Consider the following 7,358-nt stretch of genomic DNA (forward strand, 5'->3'; position numbering starts at 1 on the left):
GCAACTATTTGCTCTTTTTTTTTTCCTTCTGTTTTGTTTTGTTTCGTTTCCTCTTTCTGGTGGTTCCTTCTATTGGTTCTAATTCTTCCTTACAACATGATTAATGTGAAAATATGTTTAATAGGAACGTATATGTGTAGCCTACATCAGATTTTGAGCCATCTTAGGGGGGGCAGAGGTGGAGAGGGAGGGGGAGAAAAATTTAAAACTCAAAAGCTTATGGAAGTGATTGTTGATAAATCAAAATAAATTGATAAAAAAGTTACTATTATTAACTTTAACAATAGCTAAGATTCATATAGTGTTTTAAAATCAGCCAACAAGAATACATTAAGCACTTACGTGCAAGGCATTGTGTTATAGTTTACATTAGCTCTATCAGCTTCTTGGGGCAGCTGGGTAGAACAGCAAATGGAGTGCCTGGCCTGGAATCAGGAAGACTCCTCCCAATGAGTTCAAATCTAGCCTCAGACATTTACTAGCAAGTTTTCTTCAATTCCTCATCTGGAAAATGAGCTGGAATAGAAAATGGCAAACCGCTCCAGGATTTTTGCCAAAGAAACCCCAAATGGGGTCAGGAAGAGTTGAACGTGACTGAACAAAAACAACTAAAGTAGCCTCTTAGCTGATCCTTCATTATCTGTCTTTACTATAGTCACATCACATCCAGTGTCACTGTATTTCTATGTATGCAGTGATACTGGCCTCCTTATTATTCCACAAACAAGACACACCATCTCTTGGTTTCATCATCTTTTCCAGGAAGCCCTTCCACCTCCTCTTAATTCTATTGCCTTCCCTCTCTTAATTATTTTTTTTTATCCTGTATGCAGCTCGTTTGTATGTACGTATTTACTTGTCATCTTCCCCGTTAGATTCTGAGCTACTAGAGGGCAAGACTATCTTTTGCCTCTTTTTGTACCCCCAGTGCTTATCACAGTACCTGGCAAGTAAAAGGCACTTAATAAATGTCTGTTAACTAACTAACACTGGGAATACAAAGAAAAGCAAATAACTTCATCCTGGCCCTTGAGGAATTCCCATTCTAATGGGGGAGACAATGGACAAAAAAATTGTCCATACGAGATACATGATGTATAAATGGAAGGTTTGCAAAGTGCTTTCCGTGTTATTTCATTTACAAATATATATCTATATATGTATATATAGATATATATAGATATATATATATATTTTAAAACTCCAAATAACTACCTTAATACTCCTCAGCAGAACATCCATCATTTTCATGACTTGGACCTCCAATATTTTGGGCCAGCTAGCTATCAGTGAGGGAAAGAGGAGAACAGATCTGGCCTACTTCCCTCAACCTTTACATATTTTTCTCTCTTCCATTTCCACTCCATTTCTTTGGGCTACCAAATTCCTTGACCTTAGACCAAAGCCAAGAGACAATGGAATGCATCATTGTTTTTTGTTTTGTTTCCTTTTGTTTTGCATCCAAGTTGGGAAAGATGGGGGAAGCGCCTTGAAGAGTCTAATACTCTCAAGGGCATCTTGCCAAGTTTCTAGTAGCAAGGTCACTTGAAGTAAATAGAAGCCAACCATCCCATCTCCCTTCCAACTCTCTTATCCTCCTCTTGAAGGCCAGGACTTTCTTAGACCCTCGTGCCCTTAACCTATTGGATCAGCCAAGGTGGACAGTTTAATACAAGCAGTCTGTCTACAGACAAAAATTAGCAAATATATAAGAAATCTATTTCCCTTTGCTTTGTTGTTTTTATTTTTAGATTTATAGTCTACCAGAGTCAACTATAATCTCACAATGTATGCATTGACATTTAAAAATAGTAACAAATTCTTTTCTGGTAACATTTTTGCTATTATTTGACAGGGTAAGTTGCTTTCTGATTTTTTAAATTTATTTGTGTTTTAATGATTCCAGCAATCTAAGCAACTTAGATACTATTTTTAATAAGAAAAAGAAAAATATGCCTAAAAATAAACTTCCCTCTCCCAAACCAGGACGTCTTACTGCCCAAGTCAGAATAAAGCTGATTGTCCTCTAGAGGACCCTACCTTATGGCTCCATCTGATGATCAAATGCTTTAGAAAGATTGGAAGCTGAAAAAATCAAGAATAAAGGAAAATTGTACTTTCTTACAAGTCTCTCCAAAGAATGCACTTTTTCACTGTAATAGAAAATAATCCAGGGAAAATGAATTCAAATGAATTCAAATGAATTACCTAAATATGAAGGATATTTGATGAACAGATTTTGTTTTCCTTCCCCTAAAATGAAGAAAATAGGTGGTCAGTCAGGATAAATTGAATACTGTGACAATAAACCAAGAAATGGAAAAGTTTCTTTCATTACTTTCTGATTCAGTGGTGCTTCACTTTCTGATCTTTATTGACTTAAAATTGAAATAGTTCTCAAGATTTTATCTCACTGTCAGTTTACAAAGAGTCTATAGCCTTTCTTTGTTCTTTTCTCTGTAGTTTAAAATTATATACAGCTCTCTAAAGACACACTTACATCTAAATCCTATGATACCTAACCATTTCTACGTTCAGGTCTTTGTAATCCGAGGCTGTAGGATTCCTCAAAACTATGCTTTGAGTTAGACCAATATTCTCCACATTTGACATAGAAAATAACAAAAATGGACAATAATAGATCATATAAAGGACAATCAATGAGTGTGAGGAACAACAAGGAGAATTTGGCTGGGCCACAAAGGGTAGGAAGGAGTAATGTGTAATACATTTGGAAAGATAAGTCGGGCTTTGGTTATGAAAGACTTTAAATGTCAAACAGAGGAGTTTATGTTTGATCCTAAAGGTAATAGAGATAATGGAATTTATTAAGTTGAGGGGGGTGGGGGAATGGCTGTCATGATCAGATCTACACTTTAGGAAAAGTGTGGATGGCACTATTTGCAAGTGGATTAATAGGCCATTGCCATAGTCAAGTTAAGAGGTGATGAGGGCCTGAATTAAATTGGTGGCTATGTAAGTAAAGAGAAGGGAACAAGTGCAAAAGATATTGGAAATAGAAATGATAAGATTGAGCATCTGCTTGGATATGTGGGATGAAGGTGAGTAAGGAATGGAGCATGACACCCAACTTGCAAAAGATGGGTGGGCTCTGAACAGAAATAGGGAAGTTTGGGGATTCAGGGAGAAAGATGATATAATGAGATCTGGAATGCAAAATGAGCAACCATGCCTGCTCATCCTGTGCTACTCATCGTGTTTCACCCCAAACTAGCTCTTACTCACCAGTCACTACCTCAGAACACAAACTCTGACATCTTAACGGTACCTACTACATCCATGAGGTGATCTTGGGGACAGAGGATGGGTAACTGGTGGTAAGAGGTTCCCAAAGGCATCTTCTCAGTTGCTACTGTGGGTGTCCAGGTCACAATTAGTTTGTAACTTCTTGAGAGTCCCACACCTGGTACCAAGTGAAGGGCTGAGAGTTTTGTGAAGGGCTTGAAGGGAATAGAGCAGGAAGGTGCTAGGGACAAGTACCACAATTAACTATTAAGAGGGAGGGTATGATGCAACCCATCTTTCCAATTTCCAATTGGTTGATCACACACCCTTCTGGTCACACCATGGTCCTGCTGGGATCATGCCACAGCACTTCCTCCCCTGAGACTGGGGTCCTCACTTCAGAGATCATTGCCTTATAGCATTGATAGACTATTTCTACCTCTGCAAAATAAGGGGGATAATTTAAATAATCTTCCAGAAAAAATAACAGCTTTATATTCCTATAGTTTTAAGGGATTAGAAAGGAAGAGGACAGAGTGGAGAATAGAAAGAAAATAATAGGACGGAGCTGAAAGGGACCTCAGAAGCCATCTGGTCCAATTCATTTTATTAAATAATCCATTGTAACTTTGCTGAAAAGATCATGTAATTTTTTTGTCTAGCACAGAAACAATTCAAGCAGGCATGTTTTTGTTTGGTTTTTACTCTCTACAACACTGACTTTTTATTTCTGTTCTGAAGAGGTAGCATGGCTGGAAGAGTGATGCACCTAAAGTCAGAAAGCCCTAAGTTCAAATCCCTTCTCCTTTCATGCTGCTTGTCTTCTCTCTGCAAATCTATTCTGCACCCCATTCTTCAAGCCTAGCTCTCAATCAGTGGTTAGCAAAAGTATGAGCAGATGCTGACTAAAGGATGGCCGTCCTCCATGTTGTTCATATTTTAGTAAATGATTATTCAAGAATAGAAAGATTTAAGGATTCCAGGGGTTAAACCACAACATTCTGGTACTTCTCATGGTAGCGAGGTGGATATTTGGGGACAGAGAGCTATCCTGGACACCCCTCAATGATACACATAAGGTAGCTACATATTTTATCTACCCTTAGAGTCATGCCAAGGGAAGATTCCAAATAATAAACTAGAAGTTTGAAATTTACATGAATAATTCTTTGCAATGTAAAAACTCTTTTTTTTTTCTAGAAACTCTATCTAACCACCCTTTTGAAAGATGGGGGAAGGAAAGTGTGGGGATTGAGTCACTACCTGTCTGGCTGGAATTCATACCACTACCCTAAAAGGATTAGACTTCAAATCCCACTATCGTCTGGGATATTTATAGTTTTAAGTGCTTCTTGGAATGTGCATTAGCACTGCTGAAACACTTACAAATATTTACTATTGACTTATTCGTGACTGCATGATTACAGCTTCCCATGCTTCTGTGTGAATGCTTAATTTCATATGTTAAATAATTAAAAGTACTGGTAAGCAACTTAAGAAGCTTAATTGGAAAACTCTTTTTTTTTTTAACTCAAGTTTGAAGGAATAAAATTTAAGAAAATAAATAGTATTTCTCCTTTCAACCTTCCCTTCTCTCCCTGCCCCCTACTTCAAATAAGTATTTGTCCCCAAGGTGGTTTGAAGGGAGAGTTTTAAGCAAATTCCAGAGGAAGAAGTAGAAATTCTAAATTGACATGTCTAGTGACAGGAAAATTATTGGGTAGTTGTCTGAAAGTTGTAGTTCCCATAAAAGAAAAGAAATATAAAAAATAGAGGTGGTAGGACCAATGTAAAAGAAATATAAATGTAAACGAAAATTATTGTTCTGTGACTGGGAAGATTCAGTAGATTGAGGAAAATACATTTTAAATTTAATAATCAGGTCACATGACAATTGTATCAATATGTAGCTTTGTCTTCATGTGTCAGTGTACATCAAATGAGACCTGGAAAGTCATTAAGGTTATCTCTACCATCTAAGTGGGTGATATCCATTATGGAGCCCACCACCATCTGGACAGCTGTCTCCCGCACAGGAGGTGGTGGAGGTTAAGTACCAGGAGTAGTCCACAACTGTAGCTATTTGGAAACAAGCACACCCCTTTCCATGAAGTTAACACAGTGTGAGATTTTTCTGAAGCCCAAGTCTTTTACCTGATCTGCCTTTTACAGGGTTTTGTAAACTCTCACTTTGACCTTGAATAGTTGATTCTGCCTACTCCCTCACCTGCCAATGACCCTGTATAACCAATTGTGTTCTCAGAGTACGTGAACACGCCTCCTCCTTTCCCAGACGGTGCATTTGATAACTTGATCTTTGATTTCATTGGATGTAAAGATAACCTACCTCTTTGACTCTGGTCCTTTAGGAGCAAAAAAATATATATCCCTACTCACCCTCATCTGTTCTGATGGCAACATACCACCAAAAGATCTCTGCCAGTATTATGTCAAGGCTAAAAGAAAGCCTTGTTCATTATGGGCAATTTACTGAATTAGAATTCCCAGAAGTCTATAGGTGGGCTCTGTAGTGTGGGTGATATCACTCAGCACTATTTATTGGGTAGGTATATTTCCAGAACATTGAGTTTATAAGGCTGGAGATTTTTGTCAGGTGTGATAGAATAGGACTAGTACCACATAGAGCTGGGAAAAGATAGAGAATGAATGACAACAGTATCTAAACAATGCTGAACACATAGCTGCAAGCCAAAGACCCACACTGGCATGATGCAAAAAGTGTAGAGATGCTGGAAGAGTTATGCATGCCAACATCTTGAAATCTTGAAGTTCTGGCTCCTAAAAATATAACCCTCATCAGTCACTGTACTGAAATGAAGAAGAATGTAACTTAACTGTTCAAAGATACCCTCTCACATTCTGCCATGATGTCCTCCTGATATGTTGGGGGCACAAGGGGAATAAATAGGGATTTGACTCAGAAATTCCCTGAAGGGGCAGGATGGGCACTCACTCATACAGGCATGGGTAGCAAGGTACCTTTGCCACCTAATTCAATTCCTTGTTATTATTTTTCTGTTCTATTCCATTAAATGCTTTTTGCTCTAAATTAATGTGTCCTCCGGCTTGTCTTGGCATATGATGAGTTAGTCAGTCAAGAAACATTTATTAAGCCTGTACTATGTTTATCAGTGGAGCCTTGGAAATACAGTTTTGAATGTAACTTATCCCCCCAACAGTACCACGAATGTGAGAGTAGCTGAGGAGAGGTCACATCAAGGCGGGGGGTCCTGGGCTGCATTCCATTACTGTCTCACTGGGATAAAATTAGGCAGGTCCCATAATCTTTTCCATCTTTTATATAGGAATCATCCAATAATATAAGAATTGATCAAGACAGCATAATGTGAGTTGCAATTGCAATACTATGTGATAAACAATTCACTTCTCCCTTAACTGTCCAGCTGGCCTTCTCCACTTTACTTTTAGAGTAGAGTCCTGTTCTAGAGCAAGGCCTTCTCTAGGCAGAGTTGCTGTGTTTTTTTCTCCCAAAAAGTCTTCCCTGAAACTTGGTTTACTGACATGGGATGTCTTCCCTTTGATTTCTGCTACATCACGTGTCCTCCTGGTAACAGCATCTATTATTCTCTTTACAGAAGTAACAGTTTTCCCAACTTTTCACTCCATTGTTGCTTCAGCAACTGCTTTTACACAGATAAAACAAGTGTCAATTTGACAATAAAAAATGATTCCTTATTCCTAAAGTATCAATTTCGAATCATATACTCCAACCTTCATTTATCTTTTTTTTTTAAAGCTTGAATTTCAACTAGTCTACTTGCTGTTAAACACTCCCTTGGTCCTCTGGTTACTAAATGAGGTATGCTGTCCATAAAAATACAGATGAGACATTGCTATTCATAATGAGTTAACATTCATGGACACTTTAAGGTTTGCAGAGAACTCTTTACAGATGTTATTACATACAATCCTCATATTCCTGTCAGTTAGATGTTACTGTTATCCCCACTTAACAGATAAGAAATGTTCCTTATTAATGGGTTATTAATTATTATTAATATTATGAATGATTCTGAGAGGTTAAGTGGCTAGTCCAGGTCACACAGCTAGTAAATGACTGAGGTAGGATT

This window comes from Vombatus ursinus, unplaced genomic scaffold (assembly GCF_900497805.2).
Source record: "Vombatus ursinus unplaced genomic scaffold, bare-nosed wombat genome assembly UNPS02014781.1, whole genome shotgun sequence".
Lineage (NCBI taxonomy): Eukaryota > Metazoa > Chordata > Mammalia > Diprotodontia > Vombatidae > Vombatus > Vombatus ursinus.